Raw genomic sequence first — 7,434 nt, forward strand, 5'->3', positions numbered from 1 at the left:
TTGGGGTTTTTTTGGCCACAAGCCATGTGGGATCTTAGCTCCCTGATCAGAGATTGAACCTACCCACCCTGCAATGGAAGGCGAAGTCTTAACCACTGGACTGCCAGGGAAGTCCCAGATATGTAGTACTTTTAATACTAGCTCTCAAAACTTTTTTTTTTTTTTAGTCAAAACCATGAAAATCATAAAAATTAAACAACGTTTTAGCTTTCCCATTGCAGGGGGAGGATCACTGTTGACAATGAGTGGAAATTAAAGGTCAGAGTCAAGATCCCCCTGGCCATCCTCCCACTGGTACAGAAAAATAATTGCAGGGCTCTGACTGCACCTGAAGACAAAAGCCCCAGGGCCCCTCCATTCATCTCTCCATGTCTCCATGACTGACAGGAGACCAAGGGACATTCAGCTTCAAGTTGAGAAGAAAATTTGCTAGAATAGGGCTCCTTGGAGCCCAGTATATTTCTGCCTCATGGAGTCATGATTTACTGGACATCAAGAAGGCAATTTGAGCCCACATCCTTCTTCCAAATATTCTTGATGAATGAGTTTAACATCTCAGTTTACTAGTCTATCTGCTTATATATCTTATTTGATCCCCTAATTTTATTTTTGTTTGGCCTAACGAAGGCAAGTGGTCAGAAGAGATATCTAAGATATAGGTGCTCTTTTGCAAATGTAAGAATGTATTTTGAAGCTTGGTTGGGGAGTCAGTGTAGGGTCCTAGACCATCATTCAGTTTCTGGCCTTAATATTCTTTTATACCAGAAAAAATTAAAGTTGAAGCAGAAGTTATATGCCAAATGATTACAGAGCCATGACTCACCCACGTTCTCACAGAGGCAGGGAAATGCTTTGGGTGCAGAGACAAACAGCATGGGACCAGTGTCTTCATGCTTTAGGTTGATATGTTGCTTAAACATTTGAAACCGTGTTTTCCTCAAGGGATATATAGGACAAAACTCTTTTGCTTAGACATATTTTAAGACAGTTTGTATTAATAATTAAATTTTTAACTTAAAAGAGATTCTAAACTGAAATTGTTTTATTAAAATACTATCTATTTACCTATCTGTCTATCTATCATCTATATTTGGGGGAGAAGGAGAATAGGGGTCAGGATAATGTGTGTGCTAATTCAGATTCAAAGAGGCCAATCTGATATTTTGAGAGACTATCTCCAACTTCACGTGACACCACTAACTGAATAGCCACATTTGTGGAATCTCCTTGTGCAGGCAAAGTGCTTGTCAGGCAGGGATATCACCATGTCCCCTGGATCCTGGAACACTCCCCTGAACCCTTTCCTGAGTTTTCTACAAAGAAGGGACTCAAAACACACTTGTTGAACTGAATTAAATAACGGAGCAGCACAGCTGGTAGCATCTAAGGATGCTGAAACACTCAACTCCAGTGTCCATGCCTGAACCCTGATACTACTAATTTCTTTCCTGCCTATTTCCTGTTCCAGATGGAAGAATATCCATAACTGGGGTAGTCAACTCAAAATAGCAATGATGACGACAATAGTGCAGTAACGACCTAGACTGAGCACTTACTGTGCATCAGAGACTGTGCCAAGCACTGATTTTCTGTGATCCTTACAGCAGCTGGAGGAGGTATGTTGCTATTATTATTTCTGTTTTACAACCAAGGGAGCTCAGGCTTAAAGAGGAACTGCTCAATTTCATAGGACTAGGAAAGGGTGGAGCCAGAAGTCCAAGTTGGTTACTATTGTCTGATTCTTGATACTGTGCTGTTAATCATTATGCAAACTCAGCAGGCTGGACCTTAAAGCCCAGAAGGTTCTAGAAAATCTAGATAGATTTTCCTGGGCCCTAGCACATCCAAAGCAAATTTAGAGTGGGAGACCTCCCCTTGGGGCCGATTCTTTCCTTCTTTCCTTTGTCCTTCCTTCCTTTTTCTCACAACTCTATTAAGCTGTGCCAGGAACTGCAAGACACTTGTGTCGGTACGGGAGAGCGGAGCGAGAAAGACCCTGCTCATTCTGACCCTCTGCCCTCTTCCTGTTCTTCCCACAGGACTGATGGGCTAAACAGTCTTAATACCTGGCTGTCACCATCCCTTTGGAAGACTCCAGCAGACCCACATGTCCTACAGTTCAACTTTTCAAACCTACCTCTTTGTAATTACTAAGTAGAATTCTGAGCTCTGTTGTCATATTTCAGTTTTACAGTTACTCCAAAATATTTTGATCCAAATGTGCCCTTAATGTCGTGCTTTATTAATGAGATATGACTCATATTAGTGACTGCTTGCTTTTGAGCCATATGCCCTGAATAACTTATCGGGTTTCATTGTTTACCCTTAGCTTAAAAAAAATTCCATATGCTCTGACCTCATGACACCTAAACCCCAGCTCATGCAGTTAAAACAGGAAAACTATAGTTATCTGATATCATGAAGGTAAATCAGCTGGTAGAAACACTCAAATGTTTCCTTTTCCACTGGTGTGAGGGCACTGTGGGAGTCATAGATTATTAATCAGGAAAGCATAGGAGAGAATTTTTGTTTATTTGTTGGTTAATTTCCAGAATAAACCCAATACAAACATACAGCTACAGCGCACTTATTTTTCATTGTTAACACATATAAGTATGTCATCCTAGAAGAATTGCCCGAAGAAATAGAAAAAAAATTACCATATGGATTGCTTAATGGCCCTCTCCTGCCTGCCTGTGGAACTGTCTGAGAAAGGAAAATACAGGCGCTTTAGTCAGGCCCTCGGGGTGAGGAGGCTTCTCGCTGATGAGCAGTGCCGGGTTAGCCTGGGTGTCTGTGGAGCAGGCTTTGGCAGGCTACCAGAGGGAGGGCATTTCACAATCCAGGACTTACCCCAGAGGATTCTGAGCCAAAAAGACACTGTTGAGGGTCAAGGGCTAGAGCAGAGTGAGAGAATTTATCCTGTGGACCAAAACCTCCGCACTTAAAGACATTTCCTTTCTAGTTTAGGTTCTTTTTATTTTAGCTGCTGCACATTTTTTTCTCACCAGATTTCACAACGTACGAAATCATTCTGTACCTGAGTGAATTGTTACACAAATTCATCCCTAAAGAATATACTGGCTATACGTGTGTGTGGGGGGGGGATGTGGTGGTGGAAGAGATGCTGGTTTTTGTTATAAGATATAATAATAATGAACTTTTACTGAGCACTTTTACCAAGTGATGTGCTAAGACATGCATGGGATATCTCAGGTAATGCTCAGAACCCTAGAGTCTGGGTACTATTACCAAGTTAATTTCAGTTGAGGAAATAGAAGCATGGGAAGGTTAAGTAAGTTGCCTGAGGTCACAGAGCAAGTAAGTCACGAAGGCAAGGCGTGAACCTCTGTAGCTTGATCAAGTTCAGGTTCTTAAGAGCGACTCTTTGTTCCTCCAAATGGCCCCAGCTCTTGCCTTGGTGTCCCCCAGGATTTGTTCTGGTTCTCCATATTTGCTAGGGACCTATTGTGTTAACTAATATGTACTTTAAAACTCCAAGAAACACATTGGATTAGAAGACAGTTAGGCAATTTCTTACAAAACTAAACACACTCTTCCCATATGATCTAGCAATCACACATTCCTTGATATGTATTCATATGACATGAAGATTTATGTACACACAAAACTTTGTACCTGGCTGTATATAGCAGCCTTATTCATAATTGGCAAAACTTAGTACTTGTCAAGATGTCCTTCAGTAGGTGAATGGATAAACAAACCTTGGTACAACCAGACAGTGGAATATTACGTGAAAATAAAAAGAAGTGAGCCATGAACAGACATGGAGGAAACTTACATACACTGCATATAATTCCAACTATATGACATTATGGAAAAGGCAAAACTATAGAGACAGTAAAAAGATCAGCTGTTGCCAGAGGTTTCATAGGGAGAGAGGGATGAATAGGTAGAACACAGGGGATTTTTAGGACAGTGAAACTATTTCATATGATACCCTAATGGTGGATACATGTCATTGTATATTTGCGAAAACCCACAGAACATACAACACCAAATGAACCCTAATGTAAACTGTGAACTTTAGCTAATAATAATGTATCAGTATTGGATCATCAATTGTAACAAATGTACCACACCAATGCAAGATGGTATTAGGTGGGCAAGGTGGGGAGGGGTGTGAGGGGATATACAGAAACTCAAATTTCCTATAAATTTAAAACTCCTCCAAAAAAAAGTCTATTGATTTAAAGAAAGGATGTTGGTGAGTTTGGATGGGAGGGGCTGGGAGATAGGACTGGAGGAAGAGTTTTTACCCTTTCCTACCTTTTACATGTCGATTTAAAATAAATTAAAATTTAAAAACCAGTAAAGGAAAGAATTCTCAGCTTTGGGCATGATCCTGAGGCTATGGCTTCAAGTTTTGTTCTTTTTTTTTTTTTTTTTTTTAGTGTAAACCAATTCTTTTTTTTTTTCTTAAACACTGTTTTATTTTTTAATTTATTTTTTTGGCTGTGCTTTGTGGCTTGCGGAATCTCAATTCCCCAACGAGGAATTGAACTTGGGCCACTGCAGTGAAAGCCTGGAATCCTAACCAGTAGGCCACCAGGGAATTCCCAAGTTTGGTCCATTTTAAATGATGGAGTCTTGATCTCCTGTGTTCTTGATGCAATAGAGGAGCCATGCTCAGGAACAACCTATTTGGTCAGAAGGTGGCTGGAGTAGAGCCAAAGGGTGTTAGGTTGGGAATTGCTATAGGTCTTCGTGCTGCCTGCTCTGACCCTGCTCAAATCTGCACATTCATCTCTTCCTCAGAGATTCTTCGGAGAGCCCATTCTGGTGGACCAGTTTGCACCCTGAGCTTGCTGAGATGAGACAATGCTTGGGAGAAAGAAGAGAAAAGAAGAAGGCAAGGGGGGAAAAAGAACAAAGAAAGAGACAAAGGAAGGAAGGAAGAGAAGGAGGGACGGAGGGAGGGAGGGAGGGAAGGAGAATAATTTCGGTGGACCAATCCGAAGGCTGATATAGCTTCCCACTAAAGGTTTGGTCTTGGCAAGTGATGCTGGAGAAAGAAGGAAGGGTGTCTTCAGATTTTCTAGCAAAGAAGGTTGGAATTTTTCCTAATCCCTCTCAACTTCAAACCTTGGAAAGAGCATTAAACCAAAAAGGGGACTAGCTCATGTCTGTCGCCATTTCCTGCATATTCACCACCAGGCCTGGTTGATGCCATTAATCATACAATGTGTCCATCTGTGTGCCTGTCACCTGAGCTGCTCCCTGTGGTCAGAAAAGCAGATGACAGGCAAATGCCAAACTCTTGGTTGTGTGGTCTTCAGTGGTGACTCTGGGTAGAGAAGTTACTTCTCCCTGCTTACATTTTAATTTTCATTATTCATTAAATTTTCTAATTTACTCTGCAGAATGAGGCAGTTATGTTTAGAGAGAATGGAATGAACCCAACTCCATTTGGCTTCCTTGCTGAACTGAGGACATGAGAGGTTTCACATATCTCTGGGCAGTTGATATAGTAGAAACACACACATACCAAACCTAATACAATGAAACAAGAATAGGGGTTATCTGAACAAACTAGTTTTCTATATAGTCATTCAAGGAATGTTTGGTTTTATATACAGAATCATCTAGGACAAGCATTTTATTTAGTTGTGTTACACATAAATGACTTAAGACTGGAAATTTCCAGTTCTTACCGACTCCCCATCTTCCAGGGAGGTTATACCCATGAACTCTAATATGTAAGGGAATCTCCCAAGTTATGGAATATTATTTTCAACATGAAATTTTATTTCAATATATGGACCCCCAAAAGCTCCAATAAAGTTGAATTATTGACTCGATGTGATGTTCCCAGAAAACCAGGACTTAACAGCTCCTTCCCAGGCAGTTTTCTGAGAACTGCTTGACTCTTTCTGCTGCTGCTTGAGGCTGGCTTCAGGGTTCCTTTGGGTTCTTTCGGGATGAATCTTTAAATGGCACCTCAGTCTATGCTTAAAAGCAAACTCCAGAAAGGTTTGATTCTATTTCTAGAAGTGAATTAATAATATCAGGAAGGAAACCATACATTCCAACTCTCTACAGTCTCCTTCAGATTTCGAGACTCATTTTGGATAGTGAAGCACCTTCCCTGAGTTTTATTTCATCCATTTTCTTCATCAGAAGAGGTGGACTTGGGCTGTCTACCCCTACCCACTCTTGTTGGGGTTTCTCACCTCCACCCAGTGGGATGAAATCGTGAGAGCAATGGGCATGAGTTATGGTCACAAGACAAAGGAAACTAACTGGGCATCGTTCTCAGAGTTGGCTTTGTTCATGCCATCCTCTACTAATGTAGCCTCTAGATCCAGACATGAAGTACTACCAAGGAACTCTTGAACAACGGATTTCTTTCCAAAAGTGAATATTTCACACATTTCCAAAGCTCTCAAGCAACAATAAACCACCATCCATTTACTGAAGGCCTGCTCTGATTCAGCCACCATGCCAAATGCTCTACAAACTTTGTCTACAATCTTACTGGTACTATTATTTCTGTTCCACAGATGAAGATTCTAACACTTAGAGGTGTTATATCATCATCATCATCATCATCATCATCATCATAAATACCAATAACGGTGATTTACACTGATGAACTCTTTTTCAGAAACATGGAGAGCCATGTTATTTCCTGAATCCTCAAACAAGTTTGTAAATTAAGGACTGTTAATACCCCCATATCACAGATGAAGAAACTGAGGCTCAGGAAATTAACTGATGTGCCCAAGGTCATAGAATGCATCACATAGAAGTATAACAGTTAGCTTCACTCCAAAGCTTTTCACTTTCATTGCTACAATTTCTGGCTATGCAGTGGAGTAAAAATGAACTAAAAATTAATTACAGAAATATTTCATTAAGAAGAAAAGGGAAGTTAGGACAAAAGAGAAGAATTAAAAAATCTTGCAACTGGAAACTTAAATTTTAAAGTTTGGAACAATTAAACATTCTTACTAATAAGCGTTATACCACATTAAATGCAAATCTCTTCAGTGTCAACAACAGTGACTGCTTTAGTCTTATATAGTCAGAGGCCTTTTATCTTTTTTTTCTTTAAAAAAAAAAAATCTTTTTCCAAAACTTAAAACAACTTTAATATTTGTGAAAGAAAATATTAAACAATAAAAGGACATCAGAGTTCTGGAGTATTACAGTGACTTTTTTTTCTTAAGAATATGACTCATGTACTGCTTTATAATAACACTCAGGAAGTAAAAATCATTTGCATGAACAATAACTTGGGGTTGTAGGGATTGTGTGTAAAGTGAAAGGAGAGATAAATACTTTTAGAGGTGTGATGGTCTTCTCTTAGGTATAATACAATAAAATATAATATTATCCACTAAGGAGATGAGCAATACTTCCTACTTTGGACCAGGTATTACCAGGTATGATTCTTGGAGTTTCTATTAC

The 7,434-nt window shown here is 39.8% G+C and overlaps 1 long non-coding RNA gene across 1 annotated transcript in view; it reads left to right on the forward strand.

Annotated features, from left to right (window-relative positions):
• LOC114236883 (uncharacterized) overlaps positions 1-7,169 on the forward strand; it is a 41,740-nt gene extending 34,571 nt beyond the window's left edge. Inside the window, exons 2-3 of the long non-coding RNA XR_003622725.2 lie at positions 1,469-1,616; positions 4,780-7,169. This is a non-coding gene — a long non-coding RNA (uncharacterized LOC114236883). The remainder of the gene's footprint in view (positions 1-1,468; positions 1,617-4,779) is intronic.
• The last annotated feature ends 265 nt before the right edge of the window (positions 7,170-7,434 follow it).

Source organism: Balaenoptera acutorostrata, chromosome 3, assembly GCF_949987535.1.
Source record: "Balaenoptera acutorostrata chromosome 3, mBalAcu1.1, whole genome shotgun sequence".
Taxonomy (NCBI): Eukaryota; Metazoa; Chordata; class Mammalia; order Artiodactyla; family Balaenopteridae; genus Balaenoptera; species Balaenoptera acutorostrata.